The sequence below is a fragment of the Bufo gargarizans genome, chromosome 5 (assembly GCF_014858855.1).
Source record: "Bufo gargarizans isolate SCDJY-AF-19 chromosome 5, ASM1485885v1, whole genome shotgun sequence".
In the NCBI taxonomy this organism is placed as follows: Eukaryota; Metazoa; Chordata; class Amphibia; order Anura; family Bufonidae; genus Bufo; species Bufo gargarizans.
In genome coordinates, this window is record NC_058084.1 from 451,745,779 (window position 1) to 451,756,569 (window position 10,791).

The 10,791-nt window shown below is 44.7% G+C and overlaps 1 pseudogene; it reads left to right on the forward strand.

Annotated features, from left to right (window-relative positions):
* Positions 1-432: 432 nt before the first annotated feature.
* On the forward strand, positions 433-3,557 carry LOC122938521 (annotated as a pseudogene).
* Positions 3,558-10,791: the final 7,234 nt, after the last annotated feature.

Here is a 10,791-nt window from a genome sequence, read left to right on the forward strand (position 1 = left end):
CACTATAGGATCACTTGTATAAAACATGGCAACACTTCTGGAAGGGCCTAATGGGCTTTCTTTCATAACAGCTAATGGAGGCCGTCTTTAGACCCTGGGTAGCCATGACATCCACTCAGCACCCCGCAATCACATCATTTGTGAGAAAGTCGACTTTTGTATGTACAGTAGTATTGTTGGTGCTCTGCTTTCTTTTACTTCCCTGTACTGCTGATGGCTTCATTCCTATACTATGAAAATGTGGAGTCACTACATCTACTACATGAGGAATCCTACACCAGATCCCAGTAATCATGGTCTTCCTCCTTATGAATCAGGACTAAACACAGTTCCTGAGCTGCAGGGGTTAATAGTTTGTTCTCAGAAGATCTCCGCCCTCTGCAGGAAGTTAAGAAACCTTTTCACTTTCGATTCCTGCTCTTCCTCACTACAATGGCGTCTGCTGAGCTGAGGGACGAGCTGAACTGCTCCATCTGCCTGAGCCTCTATACGGATCCCTGTATCCCTGAGATGTGGACACAACTTCTGCCGTTCGGTGTATTGTAAGTGTGCTGGATGCACAGGAGGCAGGCGGAGTGTATTCCTGTCCTGACTGCAGAGCGGAATATCCAGAGCGTCCTGCCCTGGAGAAGAACAGGAAGCTAAGTAATATAGTGGAGCGTTTCTTATCTACTCAGCCTGATATGGAGAAGATCAGAACCTTCTGTAGTTACTGCACAAAGTCTGCTGTACCAGCTGTGAAGTCATGTCTGCAGTGTGAGAACTCTCTATGTGATGACCACCTGACTGTCCACAACCAGACGATGGATCATGTATTATCAGAACCCACCAGCTCGTTTGGCAACAAAAAATGTTCGATCCACAAGAAGGTTTTGGAGTATTACTGCCCACAGGATGATACTTGTCTATGTATGTCTTGCTGTCTGGTTGGCACGCATAGGGGTCATCAGGTGGAAATTCTAGATGAGGCTTCAGAGAAGAAGAAGAAAAAGTTGAGGAAATATCTGAATAAACTAAACCCACAAAAAGCAGAAATTCAGACAGGAATCCAGAGTTTGCACAATCATAAGGGGAAAATCCAGGAGAAAGCATCTGAGAAGAGGAAGAACATGAATAAGTTATTTATGAACATTAGGGAGAAACTGGAAATTGCAGAAAGGAAAGTTCTTAATGAGATCTCCAGGCAGGAGATTAAGATGGTGTCCAAGATATGTCATTTGAATCAAGAAGATGGAGATAAAAGAGGGTGAGCTGTCCAGGAAGATGCATCACGTGGAGGAGATGTGTCGTGTCACTGACCCAATAAGACTCTTACAAGAAAGTGACATTACAGTATGTAATCCTGGAGATGATGAGGATACAGGGGAAGATGCTGGACAGATCGATTCTGATGAGGTGGCACTGGTTCTAGGACAAGCTAACCCCAAAGTGAAGTATATGGGACTGATCCAAAAACTGTCCTACAAGAATCAGACCAAAGAGCATCCCTTAGCGATAAGACCGTGGTGGCAAAAGAGGAAGAAGCACCAGTCAGTGACGAAGAGATGACTGATGACCTGGAAGATGTTCTGATCTCATCAATTTTACACCGATCTATGAAGGATGTTGTCACCTATGTAACATCAGACTTCGGGTTCCATGTTCCAGACATCTTGCTGGATGTGGACACAGCTCATACATACATGGGATTATCAGAAGACCTGAGAAAAGCAACAGGTTTGAAAGAAAACCAGGGCCGACCAAAATCTCCTGGAAGGTTTCAGATGTACGACCAGGTTTTAAGCAGATGTAGCTTCTCCTCAGGAAGACATTACTGGGAGGTAGAATGGAACCAGACAGGAGAATGTGGCATCGGAATGACCTATCCCAGTATAGAAAGGAATGGAGATCAGTCTGGTATTGCACATAATGACAAATCTTGGAGTTTGGCCATGTGTGATAAGAGATGTTCTGCATTTTCTAACTCAGTCAAAGTAATCCCTGATATATATCTAACAAGTCCAACATTTGGAGTCTTCTTAGACTATGAGGCCGGGCGTCTGTCCTTCTATGAGCTGTGTGACCCCATCAGACACTTGCACACCTTCCGCGCCTCCTTCACTGAACCCTTACATGTTATACTCTATGTTTTCGACAGAGCCTCTGTTAAAATAAGAAGCTGAGTCCCATGTAGCCCACATTCTAATCACTAAGAGGGAAGGGGGAGATTTAAATATATATATGTCTCCAATAAAATATACATATATATTGGGCCTGAATGGCCAGGAGGGGTATATGTTTATATATATATAGTTGTATACCAGTAAAGAGATATATATATATATACATATATATATATATATATATATATATATATATGCCCCGGTATAATATGCATGTCTGTATATATTAGATATTCCCCCAGCTACTTAATCCTCCTGCTAGCGCATGCGGGCACGCCAAAAGACAGATAATCAAAGAGATCCTCTGCCTTTTGCTAACCACCCCCGGCAGGGCCGAAGATGTTTTGCATAACAAGGACATGGGAAAAAAGGGCTCCCCTGCCTCTGTATGCCACGTACCTCCGGCACTGTAATTACAGCGCCAGAGGTATGCTGTCACTTCAAAGTCAGGAGGATCAAAGCGATCCTCCGCCTGGATGCGCTGACTGGTGCGGTGATGTCATATCACCGCGCCAGCCCACGTGTGCTTGCCTGCAACGCGGGCTGCTCTGAAGCGAGCGTCGCTGGATTTAAATAGTCTAGCGGCGGAGTGCTCATCAGTTGAGCCCAGCAGTCCCACTAAAGCGGGAACCATCCCCTGGATGACGAGCATACAAGCGAGAATCCTCCCCTGGAACCAGCAATAACCCCTAGAGACGAGCATCTGGCTGAGTATCATTAACCCCTGCAATATTAACCCTTTACCACTGCCACCAATCCCTGAACCCTTTCCCACTGCCATAAATCTCTGCAATATTTACCCCTACATTAACCCTTTCCCACTGCCACCAATCCTTACAATATTTACCCCTATATTAACCCTTTCCCACTGCCATCAATACCCCTACCTTGCCCTGCATTTACCCCTACCTTGAAACCCTGCATTAACCCCTACAATATCCCACAGCTACCCCAGCATTACCCTATACCACCGACACCATATCCCTTTAACACCTGCCATCCTGTTAACCCCTGCATTGCCTGTATTGAATTAACCCCTTTTATCCCGTAGGGACAGTTTATAGCCAGGTGGGTGGGTGCTGCTATTACGTGGGTGTGAGCTGTAGGTTTGCTGGACCAAGGATGTCCAAGACGAACGGACAGAGTAAAGGGTGCAGAACCACAACCAATCGTCAGAAAGATTTCGATTTAATCAGAGACAACGCGTTTTGGGGTGCATGACCCCTTTATCAAGTCTGGTGGATCACAGAGGAAGCCGCTCACTCCCCAGCACATGGGGCGTCTGTGAAGATACGAGATGTGCAGCACCTGAAACTACGGATACTGGAAGCCCGTGCTAGCATTTCTCCTGCGGTGTGGCTATCAGTGTGTGAAGAGTTGGAGAAGAGGGTTGCATTGACAATCCAACACAATGGGCTGCACATTGAACACATTTTATAAGTGGTCAGAAACTTGTAAATAACTCATGAAAGAATAAAGTTACGTTAAAACCATTGTTTTTCTTGTGAAATTCCTAATAAGTTTGATGTGTCACATGACCCTCTTCCTATTGAAAAAACAAAAGTTGGATTCAAAATGGCCGCCATGGTCACCACCCGTCTTGAAAAGTTTCCCCCCTCACATATACTAATGTGCCACAAACAGGAAGTTAATATCACCAACCATTCCCATTTTATTAAGGTGTATCCATATAAATGGCCCACCCTGTAGATATAGCAGAAATAATTGACTGTAGACTTGTAATTGTTTAATAAATAGTTTATTATACAAATACAGCTTATAGTCTTTTGTCACCGCCGTAATTCAGCGCACGCAGTTCAGGAAAGAGGGAGAGCAACAGGTAGAATAAAGAATAAATAGGTGGAGTGAACAATAGATGACCTACCCCTATTTATAAATATTATTAATATTAACTCCAAATAATAATTAATATTCCATTTTACACACTATATGGATATGTAGAAAGCTTGTCTTTGGCACGACCTTCTGCGAGCACAAAGTATATGGCAACTGGGGAGAATCTTAAAAAAAAAAGGGGCCAGAAACGTTCAATCCCTTTGGTGACATCTACTGTACATGTTGGGGTTTTAAACATGGCAACCACTCAGAAGCTGAGCGGGCTGGAAACTGCTGTGGTATATAGCAGACACCTGCTGGCAGTGTCTGCGATGGGATATAACTCTGATCATAAACATTTAACCCCTTACATGCTGTGGTCAGTTGGGACCATGGCATCGTAAGTGATCTTCTTTCGGGAGTAACTGAACTCTGCTTCTACAATGAAAACGCTAAGGTCTTAGATCTGCTGTAGCAAAGTTCCTGTTAAACCCTGCCTATGGCAGACCTTAATAGGAACACTTGCAGTGTATGGTATAAGCGTGCTAATAATTGCATGTTCAAGCCCTGTAATGGGGGTAGGGTCTAAAGTTAAGTTAAACATTTTTAAAACAGAAAAACCCAAAAGAATTAAAAATTCATATCACCCTTTCCCTAACTTTATAAAAAAAAAGCATATAAACATCATTGGTATCAAAAAATACCTGAACTATTACAATATAAAGTATTTATCCCATACGTGTACGCCATAACATTTAAAGAAAAAAAAATGTCCGAATTGCCTTGTGTTGCTTTGCCTCCCCCCCAAAAAAGTGATCAAAACTCGTACATACCCCAAAATAGTATCAATAAAAATTATAGCTCGCCTCACATAGCTCCATAGACAGAAATATAAGAAACTTGTGGGTGTCATAATATGGCAGTACAAAAGAAATTTTTTTTTTTCCCAAAGGTAAATTTGGCATCACTGTAATTGTACTGACCTGCAAAATGACGGTAATGTGCAACTTTTAAAATGAGTGCCTTAAATTAAAAATCTTAAAAAATTGCAGAATTTTTTTAATATGGAATATTAAATGGTGCTATTAAAAAATACATCTTGTTCTGCAAGAAAATAAACCCCTGTGACGATACCGCACCTCGCAGCCCTGTCTGACGTCACTGTATGTCGGGATCACGCAGTACAGTTTCGTCACTAGTCACCAAGACGTGACGTTATGCCCTCCCTGGGACTACGTAAGGTCAGCTTGGCACAGTTTACACAGACACCTTCTGTCCGCACTGGCACAGGAAGGCACACCTTCGGCGTGGCACAACACTTGCTCACAACCCAGACAAGCTGAGAGGGTCCTTTTACTGCCTTATTGAAACAGAGCCCTGCCAGCCCGGTAGACTGCCACCAGATGTCACGTTCGGGTGTGGGAGGGAAACACCACACCAAACATAGAAAGGAAAGGGGTGAGGGAATAAGGCCTGGAGACTAGGGAAAGGAGATGGACACCTCCTAGTAAAACCCTAACCAAAATCCTGACTGATTACCAGTATGAACAGACCCCAGAGGTAGGTGTGTTCATACGCAGGAATACCTAGAGTCCTATCTAGCCCTATAGGACCCTGGTACTAATAGCAGGGACAAGTGTCACTGGTAGAGTCACGGGAATCAAGATAGAGCGGAGGTGCACCCCCTGAGCTGCCACCTGGTCCCCTGTCCCTGCCTACTTGCACCACCCGCCGTAGGTGACGGAGCGCAACTGGGCGACAGTCCCTAACCTACTAAGTGCAAGCAGAGAGAAAGGGACAGCAGGGAAGAGGACAGCCACTGAGAAGTTACAATAAGCGGACAAGAGGTAGAACAAAAACGGAAGGCGAGGCGGGTCAACTAGCCTAAGTCAGTCCAGGAGGTCACGTCAGAACAAGGGAAGAGGCAAAGACAAATCCATAAACAAGCCAAGGTCAAAATCTGAGAGGTAGCGTCAAGGTACAGGGAGCAGGCAGAAGAGGTGTCAAGAGGCGGATCGAGGTTCAATTCCAGAGGTAGCTTAATAACAATAAAGTACACAGCCTATAGGACGAAAATCACAGGCAACCTGTAGGCCAGCAGGCCACCTGTATTTATATTGGGGAGTGAGGGTCATGTGACGTGGCCAGCGTCACATGACCGACAGACAAACAAGTCGAGCACCGAGTGATCAGCTCGGCACTCAAGGCAGACCTAGGAGCAGGGAGCCTCCCAGCTAGCAAGGCCGCCCTGGGAACGAGGCCAAACACAGATCCTCGCTCCCGAAGCTAAGCAGCAGGTCTGCGGCTGATGGGAGACCGAGTGCCCCTTCGGCGCCCCGTTACAGTACCCCCCTTTTACGAGGGGCCACCGGACCCAAGCATTGTGGACGAGGTTTCTCAGGGTGTTCCCGGTGAAATGTATTAATTAACCTGGAAGCATGCATCCTAGACATAGGTATCCAGGACCTCTCCTCAGGTCCAAAACCTTTCCAGTAAACCAGGTATTGAAAGGGATTTCTAATCTTTCTGACATCTATTATTTAAGAAATAATGAATTCCTCTTGACCCTCAACCTCCACAGGTGGAGGAGGTTTTTTAACCGGAACCACTGGTGACACATATTTCTTAAGTAACGACTTATGGAACACATCATGTATACGGAGGGAGTCGGGTAGCTTAAGTCTAAAAGATACTCGGTTAATAAATCAATGATATTGTATGGTCCAATGAAACGCGGTGAGAATTTCTTAGAACATTGTTTCAAAGCAAGATTTTTAGTCGACAACCACACCTTATCGCCGAGTACAAAACGTACCCCCTTGGAACGTCTCTTATTGGCGTGTTTACACTGGGTTTCCTGGGCCTTTTCCAGGTTCGATTGAACCTGTGCCTAGACTGTGCACAGTCTAGAGGTAAAAGAATCTGCCTGCGGGTTGAGTGAGGATACAGAGGAATTAGAACTAAAGCGAGGATGTAAACCACTGTTACAAAAAAAAGGAGACACCCCCGTGGAAGAATTAACCCGATTGTTGATGGCGAATTCTGCCAATGGGAGGTATCTCACCCATAGGAGTTGATTATGCGATACATAGCACCTTAGAAAAAGCTCCATTGCCTGATTGGTAAGCACCCGACTGTATGAGGAGGGTGATTAGGGACTGATGGTCCCCCCTCCCCTTCCCCCCCTTAGGGCGTTTAGGGAGCTGGCCTCATTACATTAGTGCTTAAGAAGGTTGTTCTTTAGGGCCATTAAGGGTTAATGCACTGGGGAGCCTTCTTAGACAGGATATGGGCGGTTCAGGGGATCCTGGAGATACATATACTCCCTCCTGGTGCTGGCACTTCCTCTTGCCAGTGGAAGCAGATTGTCCCTCCCTCCCTCCCTCTGCGGTGATCCTTGGGAGACAGATCAGGGTTCGGGGTTATGTTTGGCTATGGAGACTTGGTTATTCTGTTTTGTTTTTTCTATTCTTAAGAATCCACGCTGGGAGTCCGGCATTTTGGACATCGCTCCGATGATTACGGCTTTGGAGAAAGACAAATTATGGTCAAGTTTATGAAGTCACAGCTGGCGGCATTTGAGTTCAGCAGAGATATGGTGGTGGCAGATGGCGTACTTGCCCGCTGGGAGTCCAGCGGTTGGCATACCACTCTGATGATTAAGGTTTAACTTGCCCGCTGGGAGTCCGGCGTTTGGCATACCGCTCCGTTATTATGGTTTATTAAGGTTTGCCGCTTTAATAAAGAAGCTGTGGCCGATCACCACCCAGCAATAAAAGTGACACAGTTGTCAGTGTTTTTGTTATGGGTCAAGGTTGGGTAAAGGGGCCAGAGGTGAGTAAATGGTGGTCCCCGTCCCCTTCTTCCCTAGATACCAGCAGTCTTAACCGTTCCGTCTGCCCATTGGTCTGTGGATGGAAAGCAGACGAAAAGGACAAAGATGTCGCATCTTCTACAAAAAAAAAACTCCAAAAGATAGAAACAAACTGTACGCCTCTATCAGAGACGATATTCTCAGGGACACCATGCAGACGTACCACATGTTCAATGAACAAGGATGCTAAGGTCTTTGCATCAGGGAGCTTACTCAAAGGAACAAAGTGCACCATCTTGCTAAAATGGTCAACCACTACCCACACCACTGACTTCCCCTCAGAGAGGGTCAGATCAGAAATAAAATCCATCGAGATGTGAGACCATGGCTTACAGGGAATGGGTAGTGGTTGTAGTTCACCAGCGGGATGTGTTCTTGGGGTCTTAGACCGGGCACAAACATCAGAAGCTAAAACATAAGACCGTACATCTTTAGACAAAGTGGGCCACCAGAAAGACCTCAGCAGCAATTCCTTAGTGGCAGCAATACCTGGATGACCACGGAGTCGTGACATTCACCCAATAATTGAACACGAAAGCATTCAGGAACAAACAACTTATCTGCCGGTGTTTGTGGAGGAGCAAGTTGCTGAGCCTGTTGAATCTCAGAGGAAAGATCCACAGAAACTGCAGTCACAAAGATGTTTGTTGGCAAGATGGGTTCCGGGGGGTATCAGGAGGTTGGACGGCATTAAAACTCCGGGACAAGGCATCTGCCTTAACATTTTTACTTCCTTGTCTGAAAGTAACAGAAAAGTTAAAACAATTAAAAAACAGGGACCATCTGGCTTGTCTAGGATTAAGGCGTCTGGCCGCCTCAAGAAACACTAAGTTCTTATGATCAGTGAGAACAGTAATACGGTGTCTAGCCCCTTCTAAAAAATGCCTCCACTACTCAAATGCCCATTTAATGGCCAGTAACTCGCGGTTTCCAATATCATACTTTCTCTCCGAAGGAGAGAACTTCCGAGAAAAGAAGGCGCATGGCCTTAAATTAGTGAGGTTAGAGGACCCCTGTGAAAGGACGGCCCCCCACACCATCCTCTGAGGCATCCACCTCCACCACAAAAGGTTCCTTGGTATCGGGCTGAACCAAGGCTGGAGCCATTTGGAAACAATTTTTTAGGGCATCAAAGGCTCGACAGGCCTCCAACGACCAGTTAACCAGATCCAAACCTTTTTTAGTTAGATCCGTGAGGGGTTTGGCAATAACAGAAATTCTTTATGAATCTACAGTAAAAATTGGCGAATCCTAAAAAACGTTGGAGTGCCTTTAAGGAGGATGGTCTTACCCAGTCTTGGATAGCCTGAACCTTACTGGGATCCATTTTAAATGAATGAGGAGTAAGAATATAGCCAAGATAGGGGATCTCCTGAACTCCAAATACACATTTCTCTAATTTAACAGACAAATGATTCTCCCTGAGGATGTTAAGAACCAGTCTGATGTGAGACACATGAGAATCCCAGTCAGGTGAAAAGACAAGAATATCATCGAGATAAACAATCATAACTTTGCCAATAAGTTCTCTAAAAATATTATTCATGAAATTCTGAAACACAGCTGGGGCATTGTAAAGACCGAATGGCATAACAAGATACTCAAAGTGTCCCTCTGGAGTATTAAAAGCAGTTTTACACTCATCTCCCTCCTTAATACGAACTAGGTTATAAGCTCCTCTCAAATCAAATTTAGAAAACCAAGAAGCACCCAAAGTCTGGTTAAACAAATCAGGAATCAACGGGATGGAATACTGATTCCTAATAGTAATTTTATTCAAATTTCTGTAGTCAATGCAGAGCCTGAGACCACAGTCTTTCTTTTTAACGAAAAAGAATCCTGCTCCCAGGGGAGAGGTGGATGGCCTAATATGTCCTTTCTTGAGACTCTCCTGGATGTAGTCTTTCATGGACTTGCGCTCAGGACCGGACAGATTATAAATCCGTCCTATAGGAAATTTGGACTCAGGTATCAAGTCAATAACACAGTCATAAGACCTATGGGGAGGGAGAGTATCTGTCTCAGAGTTGGAAAAAACATCTCAATAATCAGCAATAAAATGAGGAATAATATCTGATGAAACCCCAGCTTGAACTATGGTTAAGCATCTGCCTTGACGTTCTTAACCCCAGGACGATAAGTGACAATGAAATTGAATCTGGTGAAAAACAAAGACCATCTGGCTTGTCTCTGGTTCAGTCGTTTATCTGACTCCAGGTAAGCCAGGTTTTTGTGATCTGTGAACACCATGATCGGATGAATCCTTCCAGCCAATGACGCCATTCCTCAAAAGCCAACTTTATGGCCAGTAACTCTCTGTTACCCACATCATAATTTCTCTCTGCGGAAGAGAGTTTTTTAGAGAAAAAGGCACATGGACGCCATTTAACAGGTGACAGGCCCTGCGATAAAACTGCTCCTACCCCCACCTCGGGCATGTCCACTTCCACAATGAAAGGTTGTGATACATCCGGCTGCATCAATATAGGGGCAGAAGAGAAGCAATCGCAGAAAAGGCTTGCAATGCCAAATCAGACAACACTGATACATCTGTCCCTTTCTTAGTCATGTCAGTTAAGGGTTTTACTACTGTCGAATAGTTCTGAATACATTTTTGGTAATAGTTGGTGAACCCCAAAAACAGTGTAAGAGCCTTCAGATTTTCGGGTTGATCCCAGTCCAATACAGCACAGACTTATTCTGGATCCATTCGAAAACCTGAAGATGACAGCAGGTAGCCCAAAAACTGCACCTCGTGTACAGCAAAAACACACTTCTCTAATTTTGCGTACCATTTATTGTACGTTAGGATCTGTAACACCTGTCTAACATGATCCTGATGTATCTCCACATCTGGAGAATAAATTAGAAAGTCATCCAAATACATGACTACAAACCTCTCCACAAGGTGATGAAAAA